This window comes from Schistocerca piceifrons, chromosome 3 (assembly GCF_021461385.2).
Source record: "Schistocerca piceifrons isolate TAMUIC-IGC-003096 chromosome 3, iqSchPice1.1, whole genome shotgun sequence".
Classification (NCBI taxonomy): domain Eukaryota; kingdom Metazoa; phylum Arthropoda; class Insecta; order Orthoptera; family Acrididae; genus Schistocerca; species Schistocerca piceifrons.
In genome coordinates this window covers 395,627,031-395,654,078 of record NC_060140.1, presented here as the reverse complement: position 1 = coordinate 395,654,078, position 27,048 = coordinate 395,627,031, and the positions used below count along the sequence as shown (strand labels likewise).

Here is a 27,048-nt window from a genome sequence, read left to right as displayed (position 1 = left end):
GGACATGATGTAATGCCAGTTCCCACCTGTGGAGTTCTGAGAAACTGCTGGCTGCCATGGTGAAACAGGCACTGAGATCACAACTTATATGCTGTACAGTATGATATGCAACAGAATATTGTGTATTGCCAGTATACACCCTCTGACTGTGCCCGTTCATCCTTACTGATAACTTGGTGGTAGTCATGCCAATGTGAAAGGTCGAACATTGTTTACGTAACAGCTGGTGAATGACGTGTGTCATGTCACAGGTGGCTCTCCCTTTGATCGTATATGTTTTCACAGTCACAGGGCCGGTACAGTTGGTGGTAGGAGGGTGCTTGGGGCAAGTCTTACAGCGGTGACAGTCACAGGGAGGCCATAGGGTAGGGAAAGAGTTGAAGGAGCATCAGAGCTGACAAGGATATTATGGAAAGGACAAGGATATTACAGAAACTGGGAGGGCAATGTAAAACTGTTCTTGGTGAGGTGGGAAATATGGTGGGCAGACTAAAACCCATTCCAGGCCATGATTTTAGGAAGTCAGTATTGCTGAAGTAGCTGATTAATACATCCAAGTCTTCCTAAAGTCTTGCCCTGAAATGAGATCCATTCTGTCTGATATTCTGTCCACTGCACCTAGAATAGCTTTTCATTGCCCTTCCAATCTCCACAATATTGTTCTCAGACTCTATGCTCCCTGTGACCGTCCCTGCTGCAACATTTGCTCTGTACACCCTCCTATCACCACCTATACCATCTCTGTAACTGGCATAACATATATAATCAAATGGAGAGCCACCTGCTAGAAAACACTGTTCAACCTTTTACACTGGCATGACTACCACAAGGTATCAGTTAAGATGAATGGACATTGGCAGAGGGTGTATACTGGCAACACACAATATTCTGTTGCAGAGATGCTCTACAACATAACAGTCATGATCCCAGTGCCTGTTTCACTATGCAGGCTATCTGGTTTCTTTCCCCAGAAACCAGTGTCTCAGTAATTTCAAAGGTGGGAATTGGGATTACATGTCCTTGGTTCTCGCCTTAATTTACATCTATTTCTTCTGTCTCAAGTATTATTTTTCATAACTATTCCTTTCTTCACTGTATCTCTTATTTTCTGACCTGTCTATTTTTCTCCAGTCCCCCACCTCTAACACATACAATGCACTCATCTTTCCACTCTTATTACCTTGTTCACAATGTTTAGTCAGTAATTTCGGTCTTGAGTGTTACTGCATCTTTCACTTTTAAGCTCTTGGGTTTTCAAATCTCATCTCTTGCAGTCCCCAACAATCAGTCTATCCTCCTCATACTATCAGCTAAGTCATCCCCAATCCAGGATTCTTGGAGACTTTTTGTCGAACTCTCCCCATTTTCTAAATCTTGCCAGTCCTTTTACTTCACCCCTCTTCTTCCCCTTCAACCATTCTGCCAGAAGCAGCAGCCACTGGCTTTGAGAGCTTGCAAATTTCAATACCTTTTTACATGAGTGTTCTCCTGCCGTCACTTGGTGAGTAGATTTTATAGATATCTAATTACATTATAAATCTATATACTGGTATATAAAAGGAAAACCACTATGTGCCACCTTATCATCTGGTCCTAATACATAAAATTTGAAGGAAATCCTTTGTGAAAGGGGTTGTCAAAACTTTTTTGTGAATCTACATCAGGCCTTAATCACTGGTCACACAAAAATGAAATTTACTGGGAAAATTTATTGAACATTTCCAATGACAAAGGATTTTTATGTTTAGATGGACGTGAGTTATAATCAAATAATCAGTGCCTAGCCTCTAGCATTGGTCCTAGATACCATGATAGGACTTTACACATGTTGACTCACGCTAAGATCACTGCGCAATAATAGTGGCACATTACTAGAAGACAGTTGTGTGTTTGGCATTTCCTTCACAAACAGCGTTGCTCCAGTATGGATAATAGGTGCATCACAGTGAAAGAGAAAAATTGTGCGGCAACTGGAAACATACTCAAGTGGGACAGTACAATTATTGTTGACACAATATCTAAATTCCACACACATTCACAATGGAATTCTTGCGGTACATGGACCAAATGCAATGTTGCAGCCACATATACTGAATGGTGCCAATAATTTGACCAAGGCCACATAGACACACGTGATGCTAATTGGGAAGGAATTAAACACAGGCAACAATATCCAAGAAATTGAGGAACTACTTTGCAACAATCGCACATTTTCCAATGATGAGAACATTCACAAAGCAGTTCTCAAAGGGCTCGATGACCAAGGAGCTGATTTTGCATAGTTGATGAATTGAACGACTGGTAGATGTATACAGAAACTTGTGGACTACATTGAAAATTGGACACATCCCTGACTCTCTCCCCTGTTTCATGATAATACAAAATGTGCAGTACTTCTTTGCACTTTTTCGATATTCTCAGTCAATCCTATCTGATGCGGATCCCACACCACGTAGCAGTACTCCAGAAGAGGATCGACAGGCATGGCGCAAGCAGTCTTTCTGTAGACCTTTTCGGTCTTCTAAGTGTTCTACCTACAAAATGCAGTCTTTGTTTAGCTTTCCACACAACATTATTTATGTGATATCATTCCAGTTTTAATTGTAATCTGTAAGTACTGAGTTGAATTCACAGCCTCTACTACAGGCTGTGAGATTTATTGTGTAACCAGAATTCAGCAGACTGTTTTCTGCATTCAAATGGACGAGTTCATACTTTTTATTATTTAGAGTCAAGTGCCACTTTTCGCACCATATGGATAATGTGTCAATCATTTTGCAATTAGTCTCATGACTATGCAAGATGACAATGTAAGAGGGCTCCTCAGATAGTCTCCTACATTGTTTATATAGATTAAGAACAGCAGAGGGTGTATAACACGTCTTTGGAGAACCCCAGATATCACTTAATCACTACATGACTTCCTGTCAGTTACTACGAACTGTGACTTTCCTCACAAGCAATCATGAAACCGGTCGTGCAACAGGGACAGTACACCAGAGGCACAAAATTGAATTAAAAGTGGCTTGTGAGGAATGATGTCAGAAGCTTCCTGGAAATCTAAAATACAGAAAATCTATTTGAGATTCCCTACCGATAGCATTCATTACTTCTTGTAAATAGAGAGTTGTTTTGTTTCACATATTGATATTTGCAAAATCTGTGCTGTTTGTTAATAAATCATTTTCTGTGAGATAATCAATAATGTTCGAACACAGTATATGTTCCAAACTCCTACTGCACATACACATTAGCGATATTAGTCTGTAATTCAGCTGATTTCTCTTATTCCATTTCTCAAGTATTGGCGACACCTGTGAAGCTTTCCAGTATTTGGGTACAGATCTTTCGTCAAGTGAATGGTTGTATGTGATTGGTAAGTAGGGACTATTGTATCAAAATTCTCTGAAAGGAGCCAAATTAGTATGCAATCTGGACCAAGTTGTCAGCTGTTCTTGATTTGAATCCTCTAACAAAACTCAAAAACCCAACTGGGTTTCTCAATTGAGCATGTTGTTCAGAATAATTTGGACTTTATGGCTGCTTCACAAACTGCGCCATATGAATCCGCCCTCCTAACACTATCTTTACTGAATGGTGTAAAGGGAAACTGCTCCTCCAATGTATCGTTAATCCCTGTGAGCACCCACTGCCCATTTGTCTTGAGCTTTATCAGGCCCAATACTTCACTTTTCTCTGCCCTTACTCTTGTTCCCAACCCATTTCATCCTCATGTCCTTATACTAGATTCAGACATCCCCTAGTAGTTTTCTTCTGCATCACTATACTATTTTCTTAGTACTCTCCTATCCTGCCATCTGCTCTCCTGTATATCAGCCACTTCGTCTACAAACGATGTAAATATTCCACACTTGCATGATCTTTCTTAACTCCAAACCATATTTTTTCTTTACCAAACTCCCTTGTGCCCACCTCTCACCACATCAAAAATCACTACTGTCCCATTCAGCACATTTATGACAAGGAAATGAGAGAGTGACAATTATTTTTTCCTTAGTTCCTTTTACATTCAGTTGTCTACAAAATGCCAGAATTTTTAAGATTTCCAAACAATTCCCAGCAGCACATAATGTGAAACAAGTTACGTTGTATTAGTTTTGCAACATGAAAGTACTGCCATGAATAATAAATATCTACTAAGAACTCTCATTTTCGTACACACTTTCTGTAGTGAAATTGTTTCTGAACAGTATTTTGAGGTGTGCAAAAGTAATAAAATGACATCCCATTATAATAACTCTGGTGTTTCATATATAGCCCAACATAAATCAACAGTGAAATTTACTGTCAGTTTTATGCACTTCCATTTCAAAGATTGTATTCACTAAGTCCATTGAAAATAACTGTCTAGCTATTTGCCCTTATATTTTTGTTGAGACAGTCTCTGGAACTGTACCTCCAGAATAAGCATGTACTGCTCTCTCCAATATGCCTTTTTTATTGATTTTAGTTGCAGTCAGAAACTCAACAAACACAATTAAATACACAAATAGAAAGTAAACAGACGTATCATACTTGGCTGCTGTTGTCAAGTAGCAGTTTCCATCAAGTACACAACTAAACTTTGACACTTGGTATCCATTTTGTACAAAATCCTTACACAGAAAATGCATGCCTTCCTTATGCTGTGAAAGTGTCAAATGCATTTATGCTTGTGCAACGTGAAGCAGAAAAAAAATTGTGGCTGCAGCTTTAAATATTCAGATTGTTGTACTTTTAAGTCAGATTGCACAATTTTAATATTTGTGTTTGTATGAGGGCATTACAGAAGGTAAATTACACATTATTATACCAGACCAAGTAACTGTTATTGAATTGTGCACTGCACTTCAAAGTGATACAGATATGTGACAATGTTTCTCAACATAGTCCACAAGTTTCTCTACAACATTAGTTGGGGTGGCAATTGTTGAAAGAAAAGCTTTTCCAATGCGGCAGGATCTTTTCACGTAATTTCAGTCACTAAATTACTCCTCAGAAAGGGGTAACATTTTGCTGGCATCCACCAACAGGGGGACAAATTATCATTGTAATAAAAATAGGCGGAATGAGAGCTTGCATGGAAAGACTTGTGTGTTTGTCTTTCCTGCATCCTTTTCAAGAGTAGAACGATAGAAAATAGCTTGAAGGTGGTTCAGCAAATCCTCTGCCAGGCACTTCATTGTGAACTGCGGAGTACTGTAGTCATATAGGTGTAGACCACAATTTATCTGTGGCCATTCATTCATTTAGTTGGTTGGTGGACATAACCACACAAAATGCTGCACAATGGTTGCATCAAAGTTAGTGGATGACATGGTGGCCCTCCCAATGATATGGTGGGAAAGGCTGATCACAGAACTGGAATGGATGGTAGCTTACAGATGTATGGGATTGATCTTGTATATGGTTATTACACAGAGATATCATCTATGACTCAGGCAGTTGGAAGCAGTTTTGCAGTTTTACGACAAGTTCATCTAAATGTCGCATTGCAGTGCCCTCACCTCAATAAAACCAGCGCAATCTCCAACGCTTACTTCAGTTTCCCTTTCACCATCATTCTGTTGCTTTCATACCTATGGTCCACAGGCAACAATTCTTTAGAAGATCCAGGTTCAAAATCTGTCCCACAAAGCCAAACACTGCCTCCAATTACAGTACTATTACTACCTTTCTCTATCCTAATAGAGGGAGAGGCATTCATTCATACAATTCAGCAACATCTACAAATTTTCTCTAACCAATAAACAGCATTCTGTGTAAAAGAAAACACTGTTTGTTGCAGGCTGTATGTTTATGTGATTTATTTGCTGTAATATTGATCAATTTCAACTATCATGGCATTATCAAGCACTTATATACGTAGCTTGTTGTCTGGTGGACTCAAAAACATAATGACAGAGTTTTAAAGTTGACGTAAGTTAGCATACATAAACATCAACAGTATTCAATGTGTTAAACGAGATGTAGCATACAAATCAAATTGTCAATGTGCAGCCACACATTAGTAAAATTATGCTCTGAATTGAATACAAATGAAAGAGCAGTAAACTATGTAAAAACCCGTATACAGTATTACTTGAGAACAAAGATTCTGTCTTTTCACTCCAGGACCACATTGTGTCATGTATGCACCACAACTAATCTACCACTAACATCAACATACAGACTGAAATTGTAATCAACTGTTCTAACTTATGCCAGAGATACACTCAAAGACAATAAACAAGTCTATCAATAATGTATGCCCATGCATATTACATACTTTGCTGGTGTGTTGATTAATGGTAGTTAAATATAACATTCTAAAATACATTATATACAATACTTGTTACAATGTCGAAATGGTACAAACTCAAATGAATGGGAACAGTATTCACATATATAGGTAGAAAGCTGTGATCTATATACATTCCTATGAAGCAACCTTTTAATTCTGAACAGCTCCTACAAAGACACAGTGCTTCAGTATTACAAAATATGCAATATATTAGTCTAGTCATGGGTGAGATGGGAATCGGAAGGGATTGGAAATTACCAAACTGCTTGTCTACGTTGTAATGTACATAACATTGGCATGGAGATATATCATCAATGCAGTCCTAAAAATTCGAATGTCATTTGTGTGTGTCACATACTTACGTGTCTCATTTACTTAACTATTAAGTACATTTATAAGGGGAACTACAACTGAATATATAATAATATACGTTCCAAAAGTTTACAAAGAGTGTTACAGATACAGGTGAGGAAGAGACTTTCAGGTATAAGTGATGAATAACAATATCATAAAAATATTCTCAAATATTGTCTATTACAGGATGAATAAATAACATTTTCTGCATCAACGGTCTACACTCTCATGTAGTGCATACATCTGCAAATTTTGTTACTTCAGCAAATATTTGCAATTTCATTTTCGCGTTGCGTAGGTGGAATCAGCCCAATTACTGCTCGACATGTGTTTCATGCAACGCCCAGTGACAACAGAAAGCATCAGTTTGCTTCCCATTACAAACAAAATTATTTTTAAATTGGAGTACTGGTTATTCTTTGTGATTTACTGTTCCTGTCAATATATATTGACAAAACAAATACCAGATTAGACAATCTGGGACCACTCTATTGAATGGGTATGTAAAATTCAACTTTAAAAATTATATTGTTTGTAATGGGAAACAAGCCGACACTTTCCGATGACACTGGTCATCACATGAAAGACATGATGAGCACTACTTGTGTGAGTTGACTCCAGCTACACAACACAAAAATAAAATTAGAAATACCTGCTAAAGCACCAGAGGAAATGTGCCTGATGATTCTTAAGAGAGAGCTGCTGTATATATTGGTGATACAAAATTGTGCATCAGGTAACTGAGCAAAGGTTATTGAGAACAAAATGAACACTAACAAGTACAAAGGCAAATTCAACTTGATTATTAAGTGTATATTGTTATCAGGAAAACATTCTAGCTAAAATGTTATTAATAAAAATTTGTTGTTGTTGTTGTGGTCTTCAGTCCTGAGACTGGTTTGATGCAGCTCTCCTGTGCAAGCTGCTTCATCTCCCAGTACCTACTGCAACCTACATCCTTCTGAATCTGCTTAGTGTATTCATCTCTTTGACTCCCTCTACGAGTTTTACCCTCCACGCTGCCCTCCAATGCTAAATTGGTGATCCCTTGATGCCTCAGAACATGTACTACCAACCGATCCCTTCTTCTAGTCAAGTTGTGCCACAAACTTCTCTTCTCCCCAAACCTATTCAATACCTCCTCATCAGTTATGTGATCTACCCATCTGATCTTCAGCATTCTTCTGTAGCACCACATTTCGAAAGCTTCTATTCTCTTCTTGTCCAAACTAGTTATCGTCCACGTTTCACTTCCATACATGGCTACACACCATACAAATACTTTCAGAAACGTCTTCCTGATACTTAAATCTATACTCGATGTTAACAAATTTCTCTTCTTCAGAAACGCTTTCCTTGCCATTGCCAGTCTACATTTGATATCCTCTCTACTTGGACCATCATCAGTTATTTTGCTCCCCAAATAGCAAAACTCCTTTACTACTTTAAGTGTCTCATTTCCTAATCTAATTCCCTCAGCATCGCCGACTTAATTCGACAACATTCCATTATCCTCATTTGGCTTTTGTTGATGTTCATCTTATATCCTCCTTTCAAGACACTATCCATTCCGTTCAACTGCTCTTCCAAGTCCTTTGTTGTCTCTGACAGAATTACAATGTCATCGATGAACCTCACAGTTCTTATTTCTTCTCCATGGATTTTAATACCTACTCCGAATTTTTCTTTTGTTTTCTTCACTGCTTGCTCAATATACAGATTGAATAACATCAGGGATAGGCTACAATCCTGTCTCACTCCCTTCCCAATCACTGCTTCCCTTTCATGCCCCTCGATTCTCATAACTGCCATCTGGTTTCTGTACAAATTGTAAACAGCCTTTCACTTTCCTGTATTTTACCCCTGCCACCTTTAGAATTTGAAAGAGAGTATTTAAGTCAACATTGTCAAAAGCTTTTGCTATGTCTACAAATGCTAGAAACGTAGGTTTGCCTTTCCTTAATCTAGCTTCTAAGATAAGTCGTAGGGTCGGTATTGCCTCAGGTGTTCCAATATTTCTACGGGATCCAAACTGATCTTCTCCGAAGTCGGCTTCTACTATTTTTTCCATTTGTCTGTAAAGAACTCTCATTAGTATTTTGCAGCCGTGACTTATTAAACAGATAGTTCGGTAATTTTCACATCTGTCAGCACCTGCTTTCTTTGGGATTGGAATTATTATATTCTTCTTGAAGTATGAGTGTATTTCGCCTGTCTCGTATCTTTCTCACCAGATGGTAGAGTTTTGTCAGGACTGGCTCTCCCAATGCTGTCAGTAGTTCTAATGGGATGTTGTCTACTCCCGGGACCGTGTTTCGACTCAGGTCTTGCAGTGTTCTAACAAACTCTTCACGCAGTATCGTATCTCCCATTTCATCTTCATCTACATCCTCTTCCATTTCCATAATATTGTCCTTAAGTACACAGCCCTTGTACAGACCCTCTATATACTCCTTCCACCTTTCTGCTTTCCCTTCTTTGCTTAGAACTGGTTTTCCATCTGATCTCTTGATATTCATACAAGTGGTTCTCTTTTCTCCAAAAGTCTCTTTAATTTTCCTGTAGGCAGTATCTATCTTATCCCTAGTGAGATAAGCCTCTACATCCTTACATTTGTCCTCTAGCCATCCCTGCTTAGCCATTTTGCACTTCCCGTCGATCTCATTTTTGAGACGTTTGTATTTCTTTTTGCCTGCTTCATTTACTGCATTTTTATATTTTCTCCTTTCATCAATTAAATTCAATATTTCTTCTGTTACCCAAGGATTTCTAGTAGCCCTCGTCTTTTTACCTACTTGATCCTCTGTTGCCTTCACTACCTCATCCCTCTAAGCTACCCATTGTTCTTCTACTGTACTTCTTTTCCCCATTCCTGTCAATTGTCCCCTTAAGCTCTCCCTGAAACTCTGTACAATCTCTGGTTTAGTCAGTTTATCTAGGTCCCAATTCCTTAATTTCCCACCTTTTTGCAGTTTCTTCAGTTTTAATCTATAGTTCATAACCAATAAATTGTGGTCAGAGTCCACAACCGCCCCTGGAAATGTCTTATGAACCAAGTGTGATCTATGATTAAGTTGCGCTCTGTGCAAAATTCTACCAGGCGGCTCCCTCTTTCATTTCTTACCCCCAATCCATATGCACTTACTACCTTTCCTTCTCTCCCTTTTCCTACTACGGAATTCCAGTCACCCATGACTATTAAATTTTCGTCTCCCTTGACTATCTGAATAATTTCTTTTATTTCATCATATGTTTCTTAAATTTCTTCATCATCTGCAGAGCTAGTTGGCATATAAACTTGTACTACTGTAGTAGGCGTGGGCTTCGTGTCTATCTTGGTCACAATAATGTGTACACTATGCTGTTTGTAGTAGCTTACCTGCACTCCTATTTTTTTATTCATTACTGAACCTATTCCTGCATTACCCCTATTTGTTTTTGTATTTATAACTCTGTATTCGCCCGACCAAAAGTCTTGTTCCTCCTGCCACCGAACTTCACTAATTCCCACTATATCTAACTTTAACCTATCCATTTCCCTTTTTTAAATTTTCTAACCTACCTGCCCGATTAAGGGATCTGACATTCCACGCTCCGATCTGTAGAAAGCCAGTTTTCTTTTTCCTGGCCCGGAGATCCGAATAGGGGACTATTTTACCTCCGGAATATTTTACCCTAGATGATGCCATCATCATTTAACCATACAGTAAAGGTGCATGCATTTATATGAACATAACTGTGATTATGCTATGAAGTATGGAAACACATGCAAGTGTGGTATTACAGGCTACAAGGGTTAAAAAGAAGATGCAAATATCACATATACAAATGTTGGTGTTACTGGTGGATTAGGTATGGTTTGCACATTACACAATACAATCCTGGAATGGAAAGATGGAATCTTCATCCTCAAGTAACACTGTATTGGGATCTTCTACATAATTTACTGCACTTTTGTTTGTATTTGATACAGAGTATATGGTTACTCATGTGTGGCATCACATGTGGATTAATAATTTGATTTGAATGCCATGTCTTACGCGACATGGTGCATACTGTTACTGTCGGTGGCAGCTGGTAGTATTTGAAGTTTGGTGTTGCACCGAAATTTCAATGTTACATTTTTATAGCACACACTTACAATGGAGAAAATTCTTTATCTTTGTATCTGCCTCCTCACCCCCCCCCCCCCAAAAAAAAAAAAAAAAAAAAAAAAAAAACACACACACACCCATAGAATTCATGGTGTATCAAGATCACAAAATTTATAAGCTACATTCCTAGTAGAACTGAAATAAAATCATTTAACAAACTGGAAATACGACACAAAATATACACTTATTCTTACCTTACTTGTAATGAATATTTGCCCTCCAGACATTTTCCGATGCAAACTTGTCAATCACACGCTGACTGAATCTAAAATTTCCATCATGAGATCTCCTTCAATGGAAAGCATCACAATGCTGACAATCCATCTTGGCTTGTAGAGTTGCATAAGAACGATTTTATTCTTTTCAAAGTTGAAAAGCAACTTTCTGCTTCAACCGACGTCATGGGAATTGTGAGAATTAGCTTCAACAGTTTAGAGCACTCACTGAATGTCTACCCTAGGTTGTTGGCAATAACGAACCTTGCAAGACTAACAGCACAAGACAATGATCCAATTTCACATGATAGGTGGATAGAAAATAGGTCATGACAATAGAACATGGTTCATGAAGGAGTTTCACCATATCTGAGAACTTCAGGAAACTTAGAACAGTACGAGGGGAACTTTTCTGGAAGAAACAACGATGAAGGTACAAAATGACCTGAGAAACTAAAACAATCTTTAGCCTTGAAATTATACTGGATGCCTCCTCTGCTTCTATTTTCCACTCAGTCTTGTGCAACTTCCACTTCTTGATTGAGCAGTCAGCAGATTCATTGCCACCGATTAAATAAATTTCTTCTTGGATCTGGATATTATTTATTTCAGATGCTGAAACAGTTTTATGGTCTGAGAATGCATGTGTATCCACACTGTAGCTAACTAAAGAGTCCTTCCACTAATGACACAACTTTACTGAAGTATTACAACCAATAATAATTGAAGCTACAACTGGAAAGCATTTTTTATGACCAAGGGTCGGACAAATTATAGCTTCACTCATACAGTTATCTTACAATGTGTGTTTCAAGCACTCACTGTATTTCTTGCAGTCACAAACTGGGTTTATGGACTGAGGTTGAAAATTCCACCTAATAGAACAAGGTCAAGGCAAACACTTTGTCACCATTTCATCAAGGATCGCAGTCGGCTGTGGCTGTTTCAGAAGAATGCACGAAAAGAAGAAGTAGAAGATGAAGAAGAGCTATAATGGACACCCCCTCCCCACACACACACACACACACACACACACACACACACACACACACACCCTAGGTCTGTGCAATTAACCCTTCATTAGAAAGGTTGGTTCAATAGACCTTAAGGGTTTTACTTTCATTTACAACAGCTAGATGGAGCCCAGGGTACCGCTGTGGTTCTGAATTGCTATCCATGGCAATTACCCAGGCACATTACACACGTTTTCCTTATTTACACGCTAGAGGCTGATGACGAAACATCTCCGTTGGGGTTTATTGCATCCCGCCTTTCTGTGTTCTTCCTGGTTTTTCATCACTGCTGTGCTAGTCTTAAGTGACACATTCTTCTTGTACAACAATGTAGGAAAAGACAGACTGCTATGTACCATAAAGAAGACATGTTCAGTTGTGGACAGGCATAATTGAAGGACACTTACCTAGAGCTTTTGGCCATAGCCTTCATAGGCAAAATAGAAACATGCATCATTCATACATACAAGCAAGCAAACTTCATGCATACATGACCACCAATTCCAGCATCTCGGGCTACAATGTAACTATCACATGGGATGCAAGCAGCAATCCGGAGGGTGTGGGGAAGTGGAAGGGATGGCAATGTATGGGTGAGAAGAGAAACGAATGCTGTCTGGCGGAGTGTGCAGGGTCTAGAATGCCAATAGGCGTAACGTCAGGAGATTGTGGGGCAGGGAGATGGAGAAGAAAGGAGCAAAAAAAGGAGAGAAGCGGAGAAGGATGGGCGGATGTGTTGGCACAGAGCGGCAAGCAAAGAGAGTCGGAGATAAGAATGGGGAGAAGGTGATAGGACAGAGGAGGTGGAAACTGGGTGGAGGGTGTAGTGAGAGTAGACCAGGATAATTATGGGAGTGGAGAATGTGTTACAAGGATGACTACCATTTGTGCAATTCAGAAAAGCTGGTGACGGAGGGGAGGATCCAGATGGCTCAGGTAGTGAAGCAGCCACTGAAATCAAGCATTTTATGTTCAGCTGCATGTTGTGCTACAGGGTGGTCTACTTTGCTCTTGGCCAAAGTTTGGCATTGGCCGTTCAGCCTGGTGAACAGCTGGTGGGTAGTCATACCAATATAAAAAGCTGTGCAATGAGTGCAGCAGAGCTGGTAAATTAAGATGGCTGCTTTCACAGATGGCCCAGCCCCAGATGGGGTAAGAGAAACCTGTGACAGGACTAGAATAGGAAGTGCTGGGAGGCTGGATACAGCAGGTCTTGCACCCAGGTCTTCCACAGGAATGTGATCCTTGTGGCAAGGTGTTGGGACTGGGAGTGGCATAGGGATGTTGTGGAGGTTGGGTGGGCAACAGAACACCACTTTACGATGAGTGGAGAGTATTTCAGGTAGGCTGTCCCCCATTTAAGGGCAAGATGATAGGTAATCAAAGCCCTGGTGAAGGATGTGGTTCAGTTGTTCCAGTTCATGGTGGTACTGGATGATGAACAGGACACTCCTTTGTGGCTCATTCTTGGGGCGGTGCGAGGACTGGCGATGTGAGGGGAAATGGCATGAAAGAGATTTGTATGCAGACTAGGTCTGGGAGATAGTACCTGTCTGTGAAGGCCTAAGTGAGACACTCAGTATACTGGGCAGAGGAGCTCTTGTCACTGCAGATACGTCATCCTCGGGTGGCCAGACTGTATGGGAGGGATTTTTTTTTTGTGTGAAAGGGATGATACCTGTCAAAATGCAGGTACTTTTGGTGGTTTGTGGTTTTAATGTGGACAGAGGTGCTGATGGAGCCATCAGAGATGAGGTGGTCAAAGTCCAGTAAGATGGTACGCTGGGTCAAGGAGGACTAGGTGAAGCAGATGGGAGGGAAGGTGTTGAGGCTGTGAAGGAATGAAGATAGTGTCTCTTGGCCCTGATTCCAGATCATTAAGGTAACACCAATGAACCTAAACCAGACTAGGAGTCTGGCATTTTAGGAGGTTAGGAAGGTCTCCTCTACATGGTCCATAAACAGGTTAGAATAGGAGGGTGTGATGCAGATGCACATGGCTGTATATCTTCCCTTCAAAGGAAAAGTAGTTTTAGGTTAGTATAAAGTTAGCAAGGTGTATGAGGAATGCGTAGTGGGTTTGGAGTCTGAAGGACAATGGGAAATGTGGTGTCCAATAGTGTTAAGGCCATTGGCATGAGGGATGTAGGTGTATGGGGAGGTGGAGTCAACAGTGACATGTAGGGAAGCAAGAGATAAAGGGGTGGGGGTGGTAGAGTGTTGGTGAAGGAAGTGGTTGGTGTTTTTGATGTGGGAGGCTACATTTCGGGCAACTGGCTGGAGGTGTTCGTCAATGAGGGCTGAAATTCTTTCAGTTGAGGCATAATAACCACCCACAATGGGGTGTCCAGGATTGTTGTGTTTGTGGATTTTTGGGGAGCATGTAGAAGATGAGTGTGCAGGGTGTCATGGGGAGAGGAGGGAAATAGATTCTGGGGAGAGGTTCTGGGAAGAGCCTAAAGCTTTAAGCAGGGACTGGAGGTTGTGTACTGCTGTAGATGCTTCTTACACCTGTACTATTGTATCACAATACACTGAAGGACCAAAGAAACTGGTGTAGACATGCATATTCAAATCCAGAGATAAATAAACAGGCTGAACACGGCACTGGAGTCGGCAACACCTATCTAAGCAAGAAGTGTCTAGTGCAGTTGTTAGATTGGTTACTGCTGCTACAATGGCGGGTTATCAAAATTTGAGTGAGTTTGAACATAGTGTTATAGTCGACACACGAGTGATGGGACAAACATCTCTGAGATAGGGAATTTCCCGAATGTACCTTGAATATCAGGAATCTGCTAAAACATTAAATCTCCAACACTGTTACGGCTGGAAAAAGATCCTGCAAGAACGGGGCTTATGATGACTGAAGAGAATCATTCAACAGGACAGAAGTGCAACGGTTCCATAAATTGCTGCAGATTTCAGTGCTGGGCCAGCAACAAGTGTCAGCTTGCAAACTGTTCAATGAAGCATCATCGATATGGGCTTTCCTAGCCAAAGACCCACTCAGGTATTCTTGATGACTGCATGACACAAAGCTTTATGGCTCACCAGGGGCCGTCAACACCGACATTGGACTGTTGACAACCAGAAACACGTTGCCTTGTTGGATGAGTCGTTTCAAATTGTATCAAGTGGGTGGGTGTGTACAGGTATGGAGACAACCTCATGAATCCATGGACCCTGCATGTCAGCAGTGGAATATTCAAGCTGGTGGAGGCTCTGTTGTGTGTAGTTAAAGTGATACAAACACCTGATACATCCAGATACGACTGACAGGTGACACGTACGTAAGTATCCTGTCTGATCACTTGCTCATGCCCATTGTGCATTTCGACAGAACTGGCCAACTCCAGCAGGACAATGCGACACCCCACATGACCAGATTTGCTACAGAATGGCTCCAGAAATACTCTTCTGAGTTTAAACACTTCTGCTGGCCACCAAACTCCCCAGACATGAACATTATTGAGTACTCCTAGACAAATTGAAATTTTATGGGATTGGTGGTACAGCCAACCAATTGATCATGTCATATCTATCAAAAAGAATGCAGAAAGTTGCACTTTGTAGTAATTCAACCAACAGAATACAGGGATGTTCCCAGAATGAGATTTTCACTCTGCCACAGAGTGTGCGCTGATATGAAATTTCCTGGCAGATTAAAACTGTGTGCCGGACCGAGACTTGAACTAGGGACCTTTGCCTTTCGTGGGCAAGTGTTCTACCAACTGAGCTACCCAAGCACGACTCATGTCTCGGTCTGGCACACAGTTTTAATCCATCAGGAAGTTTCATAATACAGGGGCATAACTCTGACTGGGGAGAAATCACTTATGGGGTTCCCCAAGGCTCAATCTTACATCCAGTACTGTTTCTCATATATGTAAATGATCTACCATCTAATGTACAGCAAGAAGAATTAGTTCTTTTTGCAGATGACAGCAGTATTGTAATTACTCCCAGAATACACACAGAAATGTAAGAAATGGTGAATAAAGTTCTCAAACGTATCATTGACTGGTTTTCAGCGAATAGTCTGCCCCTGAATTTCACAAAGATACATCATATTCAGTTCTGCACCTCTAGCGGTACTGCACCAGTGGTAACATATGGTGATGAAATAATACATAGGGTGGAAACTTCAAAATTCTTAGGTGTCCTTATTGATGAGAATTTATATTGGAAGAAACACATTTTGGAACTTCTAAAACAACTTAGTTGAGCCACATTTGCATTTAGAAACATAGGAAATTTTGAGGAGACAGAAATCAGTAAGCTGACATATTCTGCTTATTTGCATTCAGTAATGCATCTAAGAGGTTTGGTATTCTGACTACTGCTTCACAGTATATATATTCCCTCTTGAAGTTTGTTGTAAATAATCCACTTCAGTTCAAAAGGTACGTAATTACAACACTAGAAGAAAACATGACATCAACATTAAGGTTGTCTTTAGCACAGAAAGGAGTGCAAAAACACTGCAACAAAAATTTCTGACCACTTATTCAGTGATATAAGATGTCTAACAGACAGCAAGGTAAAATTTGAATATAAATTGAAAATGTTTGTCCTTGACAACTCCTCCTATTCTGTAGAAGAATTTCTATGTTTGTAATGTGTAAAAGGTTGTGGGTAGGAATTGCTACCTCAATCTGTATACCCCGTTTTCATTTCAGGGGGGGGGGGGGGGGGGGGGGGAGGAAAATAATAATAATAATAATAATAGCAAATTATGGATACAATATTACTGGAACATACCCACACAAAATCACACATTTGCTACACATGGATGATCTAAAACTACTGGCAGCAACAAATCAACAACTCAACCAATTACTAAAGATAGCAGAAGGATTCAGCAATGATATAAGTATGGCTTTTGGAACAGACAAATGTAAGAAAAATAGCATAGTCAAGGGAAAACATACTAAACAAGAAGATTACATATTGGATAACCACAGCGACTGCATAGAAGCGATGGAAAAAACGGATGCCTATAAATATCTAGGATACAGACAAAAAACAGGAATAGATAATACAAATATCAAAGAAGAACTAAAAGAAAAATATAGACAAAGACTAACAAAAATACTGAAAACAGAATTGACAGCAAGAAACAAGACAAAAGTTATAAATACCTATGCCATACCAATATTGACCTACTCATTTGGAGTAGTGAAATGGAGTAACACAGACCTAGAAGCACTCAATACACTTACACGATCACAATGCCACAAATATAGAATACATCACATACATTCAGCAACAGAAAGATTCACATTAAGCAGAAAGGAAGGAGGAAGGGGATTTATCGACATAAAAAACCTACATTATGGACAGGTAGACAATTTAAGAAAATTCTTTCTAGAACGAGCAGAAACTAGCAAAATACACAAAGCAATCACTCATATAAATACATCGGTTACACCACTGCAATTTCATAACCACTTCTACAACCCTTTAGATCACATAACATCAACAGACATGAAGAAAGTAAATTGGAAAAAGAAAACACTACATGGCAAGCACCCGTATCATCTAACACAGCCACACATCGATCAAGACGCATCCAACACATGGCTAAGAAAAGGCAATATATACAGTGAGACAGAAGGATTCATGATTGCAATACAGGATCAAACAATAAACACCAGGTATTACAGCAAGCATATTATTAAAGATCCCAATACCACAACGGATAAATGCAGACTTTATAAACAACAAATAGAAACAGTAGATCACATCACAAGCGGATGTACAATACTAGCAAATACAGAATACCCCAGAAGACATGACAATGTCACAAAAATAATACATCAACAGCTTGCCTTACAACATAAACTTTTAAAACAACACGTTCCTACATACAAGTATACACCACAAAATGTACTGGAGAATGATGAATACAAATTATACTGGAACAGAACCATTATAACAGATAAAACAACGCCACATAACAAACCTGACATCATACTCGCCAATAAAAAGAAGAAATTAACACAACTAATCGAAATATCCATACCCAATACAACAAATATACAAAAGAAAACAGGAGAAAAAATTGAAAAATACATCCAACTGGCTGAGGAAGTCAAAGACATGTGGCATCAGGATAAAGTTGACATCATACCAATTATACTATCAACTACAGGAGTCATACCACACAATATCCACCAGTACATCAATGCAATACAGCTACATCCAAACATATATATACAGCTACAGAAATCCGTAATTATTGATACATGTTCAATTACCCGAAAGTTCCTAAATGCAATATAACACATACCGTACAGTTAAAAGGAAGTGACGCTTGATCAAGGTCCGCGTCACTCCATTTTTAACCGGACTTAACGTCTGAGAAAGTGAAGACAATAATAATAATAATAATAATAATAATAATAATAATAATAATAATAATAATAATAATAGATCCCGCGGAGGCCCGGGAAAAGAATAGGCCTCCGGTATGTTCTGCCAGTCGTAAAAGGCGACGAAAAGAACAAACCACTAATACGGCTAACCCCCCTTTTAGTGTGATTAGTTCGTTCAGGACAGAACTAATGAAGCCTCGGACAAGCGCCATCATGGTCGGGGACGACGCTTGAACCCTATGCCCGCCCACAATGGTAACGACACTGCTAACCAACTGGAAAATGATTAAAATCCAAATAGAGGTGTTTTGCAGGATATGCTTCCTGCAACCACCCTAGAAGGAAAACAAAGACAGAGGATGAGATGGTCAGATGAAGTTAATCGACACCTCATGTTCTGTTATTACCAAGCAACAAACCTAGGAACCAACACAACTGGATACACATCACAAGTATACACAACATTTATTACCAGATACCAAGAATTAAAATTTTTAACAGAACAACGACTAACTGATCAGATCCGTGTAATAATCAAAAATAACAGGATACCCCAGTCAGAATTAGAAAACGTCAAACAACAAGTACAACAAATACTGGAACAAAATAATGTGCAATCAGAAGAAGAAGAAAATACAGTAATGGACTCAAACATCCCAGAGCAAACAAACAAAGGACAACACGCATCAATTAAACAATCAGAGGAAAACGAAATCTTAAGACAGCCACCAGAACAAGCACAAATAGAACACGAAGTGACACACATGTTAGATATAGAAGAAAAATTTCAGCTGACATATATAAAATACAAAGACACAAATACAGACATTAGACCATTCTTGCATAGACCACCAAATAACCTACAAGTCGAAACAACAATAAAAACTATCAACACAATCATACACAACAAAATAAATGAAAACACAACTATGGAAGAGTTACAACTACTGGTTTATATAGGAGCACTCACTACACTAAATATACACACCAGGCAGAGATCAGAACCAACCAACACACAGAAGAAACCCACAAAACCAGCATGGCAACACAGGCTACAGATCAGAATACAAAAACTGAGAAAAGACATTGGACAGCTAACACAATTTATAAGAAATGAAATGTCAGAAAAAAAATGAAAAAGGTTAGGTAAAATCTCACAAGAAGAAGCGATAGAGCAATTAGATGAAAAGAAGCAGAAATTACAAGCATTGGCCAAACGACTTAGAAGATACAAAAAAAGTGAAAATAGAAGGAAACAAAACCAAACATTCAACACAAACCAAAAGAAATTTTACCAGACAATAGATAACACACACATTAAAATAGACAATCCACCAAACATAACAGACATGGAACACTTCTGGAGCAACATATGGTCAAAACTGGCACAACATAACAGGCATGCACGGTGGATACAAGCAGAAACAGACACATACAAGATGATACCACAAATGCCTGAAGTGATAATTTTACAACATGAAGTCACCCAAGCAATTAATTCTACTCACAATTGGAAAGCCCCTGGAAAAGATAAAATAGCAAATTTCTGGTAAAGAAGTTCACCTAAACACATTCACGTCTAACTAAATTACTTAACAGTTACATTGCAGACCCACACACATTCCCTGGTACACTTACACATGGAATAACTTATCTGAAACCTAAAGATCAAGCAGACACAGCAAACCGAGCTAAATATCGCCCCATAACATGCCTACCAACAATATACAAAATATTAACTTCAGTCATTACACAGAAATTAATGACACATACAACACAGAACAAAATTATAAATGAAGAACAAAAAGGCTGTTGCAAAGGAGCACGAGGATGTAAAGAGCAACTGATAATAGATGCAGAGGTGACATATCAAGCTAAAACTAAATGAAGGTCGCTACACTATGCATACATTGATTACCAAAAAGCTTTTGATAGTGTACCCCACTCATGGTTACTACAAATATTGGAAAAATACAAAGTAGATCCTAAATTGATACAGTCCCTAAACATAGTAATGAAAAATTGGAAAACCACACTTAATATCCAAACAAATTCAAATAATAAAACATCACAGCCAATACAGATTAAGCGTGGAATATACCAAGGAGACTCAAAAAAGTCCTTTCTGGTTCTGCCTTGCTCTGAACCCACTACCCAACATGCTAAATAATACAAATTATGGATACAATATTACTGGAACATACCCACACAAAATCACACATTTGCTATACATGGATGATCTAAAACCACTGGCAGCAACAAATCAACAACTCAACCAATTACTAAAGATAACAGAAGTATTCAGCAATGATATAAATATGGCTTTTGGAACAGACAAATGTAAGAAAAATAGCATAGTCAAGGGAAAACACACTAAACAAGATGAATACATATTGGATAACCACAGCAACTGCATAGAAGCGATGGAAAAAACAGATGCCTATAAATATCTAGGATACAGACAAAAAATAGGAATAGATAATACAAATATTAAAGAAGAACTAAAAGAAAAATATAGACAATGACTAACAAAAATACTGAAAACAGAACTGACAGCAAGAAACAGGACAAAAGCTATAAATACGTATGCTATACCAATATTGACCTACTCATTTGGAGTAGTGAAATGGAGTAACACAGACCTAGAAGCACTCAATACACTTACACGATCACAATGGCACAAATATAGAATACATCACATACATTCAGCAACAGAAAGATTCACATTAAGCAGAAAGGAAGGAGGAAGGGGATTTATCGACATAAAAAACCTACATTATGGGCAGGTAGACAATCTAAGAATATTCTTTATAGAATGAGCAGAAACTAGCAAAATACACAAAGCAATCACTCATATAAATACATCGGTTACACCATTGCAATTTCATAACCACTTCTACAACCCTTTAGATCACATAACATCAAAAGATACGAAGAAAGTAAATTGGAAAAAGAAAACACTACATGGCAAGCACCCGTATCATCTAACACATCCACACATCGATCAAGACGCACCCAACACATGGTCAAGAAAAGGCAATATATACAGTGAGACGAAAGGATTCATGATTGCAATACAGGATCAAACAATAAATACCAGATATTACACCAAGCATATTATTAAAGATCCCAATACCACAACAGATAAATGCAGACTTTGCAAACAACAAATAGAAACAGTAGACCACATCACAAGCAGATGTACAATACTAGCAAATACAGAATACCCCAGAAGACATGGCAATGTAGCACAAATAATACATCAACAACTTGCCATACAACATAAACTAATAAAACAACACGTTCCCACATAGAAGTATGCACCACAAAATGTACTGGAGAATGATGAATACAAATTATACTGGAACAGAACCATTATAACAGATAAAACAACACCACATAACAAACCTTACATCATACTCACCAATAAAAAGAAGAAATTAACACAACTAATTGAAATATCCATACCCAATACAACAAATATACAGAAGAAAACATGAGAAAAAATTGAAAAATACATCCAACTGGCTGAGGAAGTCAAGGACATGTGGCATCAGGATAAAGTTGACATTATACCAATTATACTATCAACTACAGGAGTCATACCACACAATATCCACCTGTACATCAACGCAATACAGCTACATCCAAATGTATATATACAACTACAGAAATCTGTAATTATTGATACATGTTCAATTACCCGAAAGTTCCTAAATGCAATGTAACATATACCATACAGTTAAAAGGAAGTCACGCTTGATCAAGGTCCGCGTCACTTTCCATTTTTAACCAGACATAACGTCTGAGAAAGGAAAGAATAATAATAATAATAATAAGACAATGTTTAGAATACAAATAGATGTACAAATTAATTTGCAATATGAATGTAAAATGACTCGTTCCGAATCATGACGATTTATCGTGCAAATGATCCATGGAACATGAAAGTAACTAAATAACTTATGCCACGTCATGTTGCAGCACTTCTGCAGGCTCGTGGGGGCCGTACGTGATATTAGGCAGGTATACCAGTTGTTTTGGCTCTTCAGTGTATATTATTCCAATATTATTACAAATTCATGTGTAAGTAACAATTGTTTTATATCTGGTTACTGATTTTCATGTATTATCTTATGCTACTGTATTGCAATATGTGAATTATTGTATAATAGTAAATTATAATTACTGTATTATATTACTTTAAAGATGTGGTTGTATGAAAAGGAAACTGTTAGGCTGATGGAGCTATTGCAAAGAGTGTAGGAAGAGGCTGCTGAGAGTTTGGAGGAATACCAACCAAGTGAGAGATCTGCTACCTGATGAAGATGAGGATAAGGAGTCTGATGGTCAGATTTCACTGAGGGAACATGACACTGACTCAAGTGAGGATGCCAGTGATGATAAAACAGATGTGGAGACTTCTACCTCAGAAAGGATGGGCTCACTCAGTGGATGAAGAAACCCCTAGGCTCACAGAACTTCCGGACCAGACTGTTGAGCATCATCAAAAAGGCTCCTGGACCAACAAGAAATGCAAAGACTACTGAGGAAACCATAAGTCTTTTCATTACTCTCAAGGTTGTCCAGACCACTGTCATCTGTATTGAAAAGCAGTGCAAGAAGTATACTGGAAACTACATGGCCAAGACTGGAAGCCTGCACAGAAAGGCAGACAAATCTGAAATCATGTCCCTCCTCTGGCTTCTCTGTCTAAATGGAAGGTTCTAAGCAGGAAGAAGGAACATTAAAAGCTTCTGGGCCAATGATGGGACTGATCATGAGAGCTTCCCTCTGACAATTACCATCACTTTATTCAGGTTCCTCCTGTGTTGTCTCAGGACTGACAATTTCAGTACTTGACAGATTTGGCATGCCCAAGATAAGCTCACTCTAATCCACTAAGCCCTCAACCTGTCCAGCAAGAACTGCCTGAACAGTCACATCCTTGATAACAACATCATGAATGAAACAGGAGAGTTTCCATGGCCTGTGCTCTTCTATTCAATATATCCTGTCAAAGCTGGCCAAGTTCGCCATCGAGAGGTTCACCGTGCAGGTCTACAAGCTGTTCTACACCTTCAGCATGAAAGTGTTAGTTGGAAAGCACAGTAACCTGATGGTGCTTTCCAGGAGAGCAGCTTCCCAGCTGATGCAGTTGAACAGCTCATAACCAAGATTTCCGGATCGGGAAGAAATCCAATGACAGACAACTGGCACACCAGGATCCCACTGACCGTTAAGCTCCTACCCAAGTGCAAGATGGCTCTCAGGGACAATCCGGAAAAACAAAAAGGCACACTCTAAGGAATTCACTGGGACTACTGGACTCCTAATCTGTAGCAGCACTTTCTAGTTCTGTAATCAGATCACCTTAGTGCCCCATTTTCAAAAAAGAAGAAGACTGCCATGATCATATTGGCGAATTGACTGAGGACAACAAGAAGCCTGAGGTGAGGTGATTACCTTCTACAATAAGCTCAAAGGCAGTGTCGACGCTGTTTATTAATTGTGGGGAACTTTCGAAATGAGCCTAACATGCAGAACTTAGCTGCTCAGAATCTTCTTCTTGCTACTCAGTGTGGCTGGAATCAATGTGCAAGTGGTCAACTTCTGCAACTTGCCAGGGGCAATCCTGACACATCCACAATTCATGAAAACCCTCATCCTCCTTCAAGATCAGTTTTACAAGTGCAAGGAGGCATACAGGTTACTTCCAAAACTGATGCAGCAGTGCCTCAAGGGCTTCGCTCCTAGTTCGAGCAGCCAGGCCATGACTCCTACTCTGCCGAAAAACATGAAGACGAGTCCAAGGTGTGTGCTGTGTGGCTGCAAGGACAGAAAGACCAACTACCAATGCACAAATGGCAGTCAGCACATCTGTCTCTCCAAGCTAGCAACTTTTCTTTGTCCCAACTGCATCACTGAAGCACCTGCCAACTAAATCCAAGGACTTTGTGAAGGATGAACTAAGGCATAAATATAGAATTTGAAATTTTCATTGTAAGTTGGGTTTATTGTGTAAGCAGTAATTTGCTCCTTGTAAAATGTTATAAAGATTCAATGAAGAGTAAAAAAGCAACAAAGAAATAAAAAACAATTGTAGGTAGTGCGGTGCACTGCACAACATCTTTGTATTGGTGGTACATGATCCACTTTTGTATTGGTGGTACTGAATCCACCTTTGTACCACTGGGATTTTTAGGGAGTCTCATTTAATTTTTTCTTGTCTCATTACTGTAGCAAACTCACAGCTAAGGTTGATATTACACTATCATATTTCTTTGTCAAAGTTGATACGTCAAAGAAATTTCACAGTGTAACAGGGAACTTTGTCAAATCTCACCTTTTGTCAAAGAAATATTATCATATCTAGAGCCTCGTCATAGATTTGATCATAAAAGTCATTTGTCTTCTGTTCACTGTAATGTGAAATGTAATCACTTGGAGAGCTGGCAATATTACAGCTATCTGACATCTCATTAAAGTGTTTGCAAACATGACTTCAAAGTTTGTGTGTTCCTTTAGCTCTTTTTAATAACCTTGCTTCATCTGGGGTGGAGAGTGAGCAAATGGCAGACTGCTCGCTGTTAATCATGTGTTGACAGACACATGGAATATGTTGCAGGTGACTTCATATGCACAATCACAGCTATGGCCATCCACCTACACATCTGGAAACATCCAGGCAGCTTTTCAGCAGGCTGGAATAGAGGATGTGGTCACACTATAAAATAAAAATTTCTAGCTATCCATTCCATTGCATCTATTTTTGAACTCTGGATGCCACAAATTAAAAAGCACTTCACTTGTTTTGTACTTCTTATTAATTTTGTATTTGTTGGAAAGCCAATTCTATTAATCACAAGTAAAAATAGTTCTTATTGCCCATATAGGTTACTAAATATTTATTTACCTTCAGATATTCCCCTTTCAGTACTTTATAAATCTCTCCACACATTTCTGGAATTATTTTGGTTACTGTACACTTTGGTATGCGAGTGCTGTATTGTAAACTAGAGTAGCTCTCTCCTGTATCAAGAAATCACAGTGTCATGGTGAGCCTGTCTTCTGCACATATAGTCTGCACAAACTGCATTTCTCTAGCGAGTCTTATTTCCTGTTGTATGAGCAAACACTGAAATGCACTCTCATTAATTTGTAAGTAATTTATATAAAGACTTGATGTCCTCCATTTAACTTGTAAGTAATTTATGTAAGACTTTATGTCCCCTCCATTTGCAGCTCTCTTAAAAAATTTTGCTGAATGCTTTTATTATCTCGACATAATGCCCATGGCTCCGCCCAAGTATGTTTCATTTTTTTCCACCACAATTCATCCAAATGCACATACAATGCAACTGTCATACAAGCAACTGCAGTGCAGAATAAGGTGGTGTTGACTGCCATCTTGAAATGTCATGAAAAATACTATAACTGAGTAATACCCCTTTTCAGCACCACATCAAAGTTCTTTGCAAAGGAATTGGATGAATATTTGATCATATTTCTTTATCCAAGAAATATGATACTGTAATACACGCCTAATGTCTGTGTATTATGTTTGGAAGAAGGTAGGAACCTCCAGTATGCAACAGCCATTTGAAATACATTTGGTATACCACTAGTTTCATCTGCTATCACAACTAAAAATTGTGATTCCCTTACTTGCTTTGAAATTTCTTCTTGGCATCCTCCAATATAATTTGCAAAAGCTCATTTTTAATTTCTAGACTTTCCTCTGAACACAGTTGCCATATACAACGATCTTTTAGTGCTGCAGACAACTCAGTGCTAAAATTAATCAAACCTCTGAAACTGCAGGGTTTAACGACTATTCAGTTTTGTCATGATCCCTTAAAGCCCATTCAAAAGAACCATGGAAATGAATACAATTTATTGAAATATTTGACACATACCTGTAATGTCTAACTTTATACTCCCCAATTTTCCATCTACATACAATATCCTACTGTTTAACTACTTTGATGGTTCTAAAAAGTGGCAGTCTCAAACAATTTTGTATGTAAACAGCTGAAGACTCATCCCTCTCCACTTTGGTACTAAGGTGACTTATGTCTGGAGCTCCCACTTTTGTCCGTGAGTTTTCCCTTCAAAGTAACAGGCAAGGGCAGCAGAACAATGCATTTTTAACTTCACAGCCACATAACAATCACTTTTCTATAAATTTCCATTTTAAATGCTCTCCTACAATGTCAATTTGTAATAATATTTTGTACAATATTTAGAACTGGTTTAGAGTCATTCATGCCCCTTTACAGCAAGCTTCTCCTCATCAAAAATGTGGGAAAAGTTTGTGCCTTGTAAATTATTTACACTATTAATTTTCACTCATATTGCAAAACCTGGAAGTTATGTGCCGAGCTAGTTCTAAGAGTCCAGAACATATCAGATTGCCACTTTCCCAACTGTCTCAATGTTAATTAAATCCAAGCTCTATGTACGACTAACAAAAATATAAAATGCAGTTACGCTGAGAGAGAGAGAGAGAGAGAGAGAGAGAGAGAGAGAGAGAGAGAATTTCTTCTGAGTTTTTAAACTCAAAACAAATTTGCAAATGAAACAAAATTATTGTGACTGCTATTAAAATATCAATTCTGGTAATACTGTGGATGGCGGAACGGCGTA

General features: G+C 38.8%; 1 protein-coding gene across 2 annotated transcripts in view; it reads right to left on the bottom strand.

Annotated features, from left to right (window-relative positions):
• LOC124789701 (abasic site processing protein HMCES-like) overlaps window positions 1–27,048 on the bottom strand; it is a 101,315-nt gene that overhangs the window by 17,459 nt on the left and 56,808 nt on the right. The gene's annotated exons all lie outside the window — the stretch shown is intronic.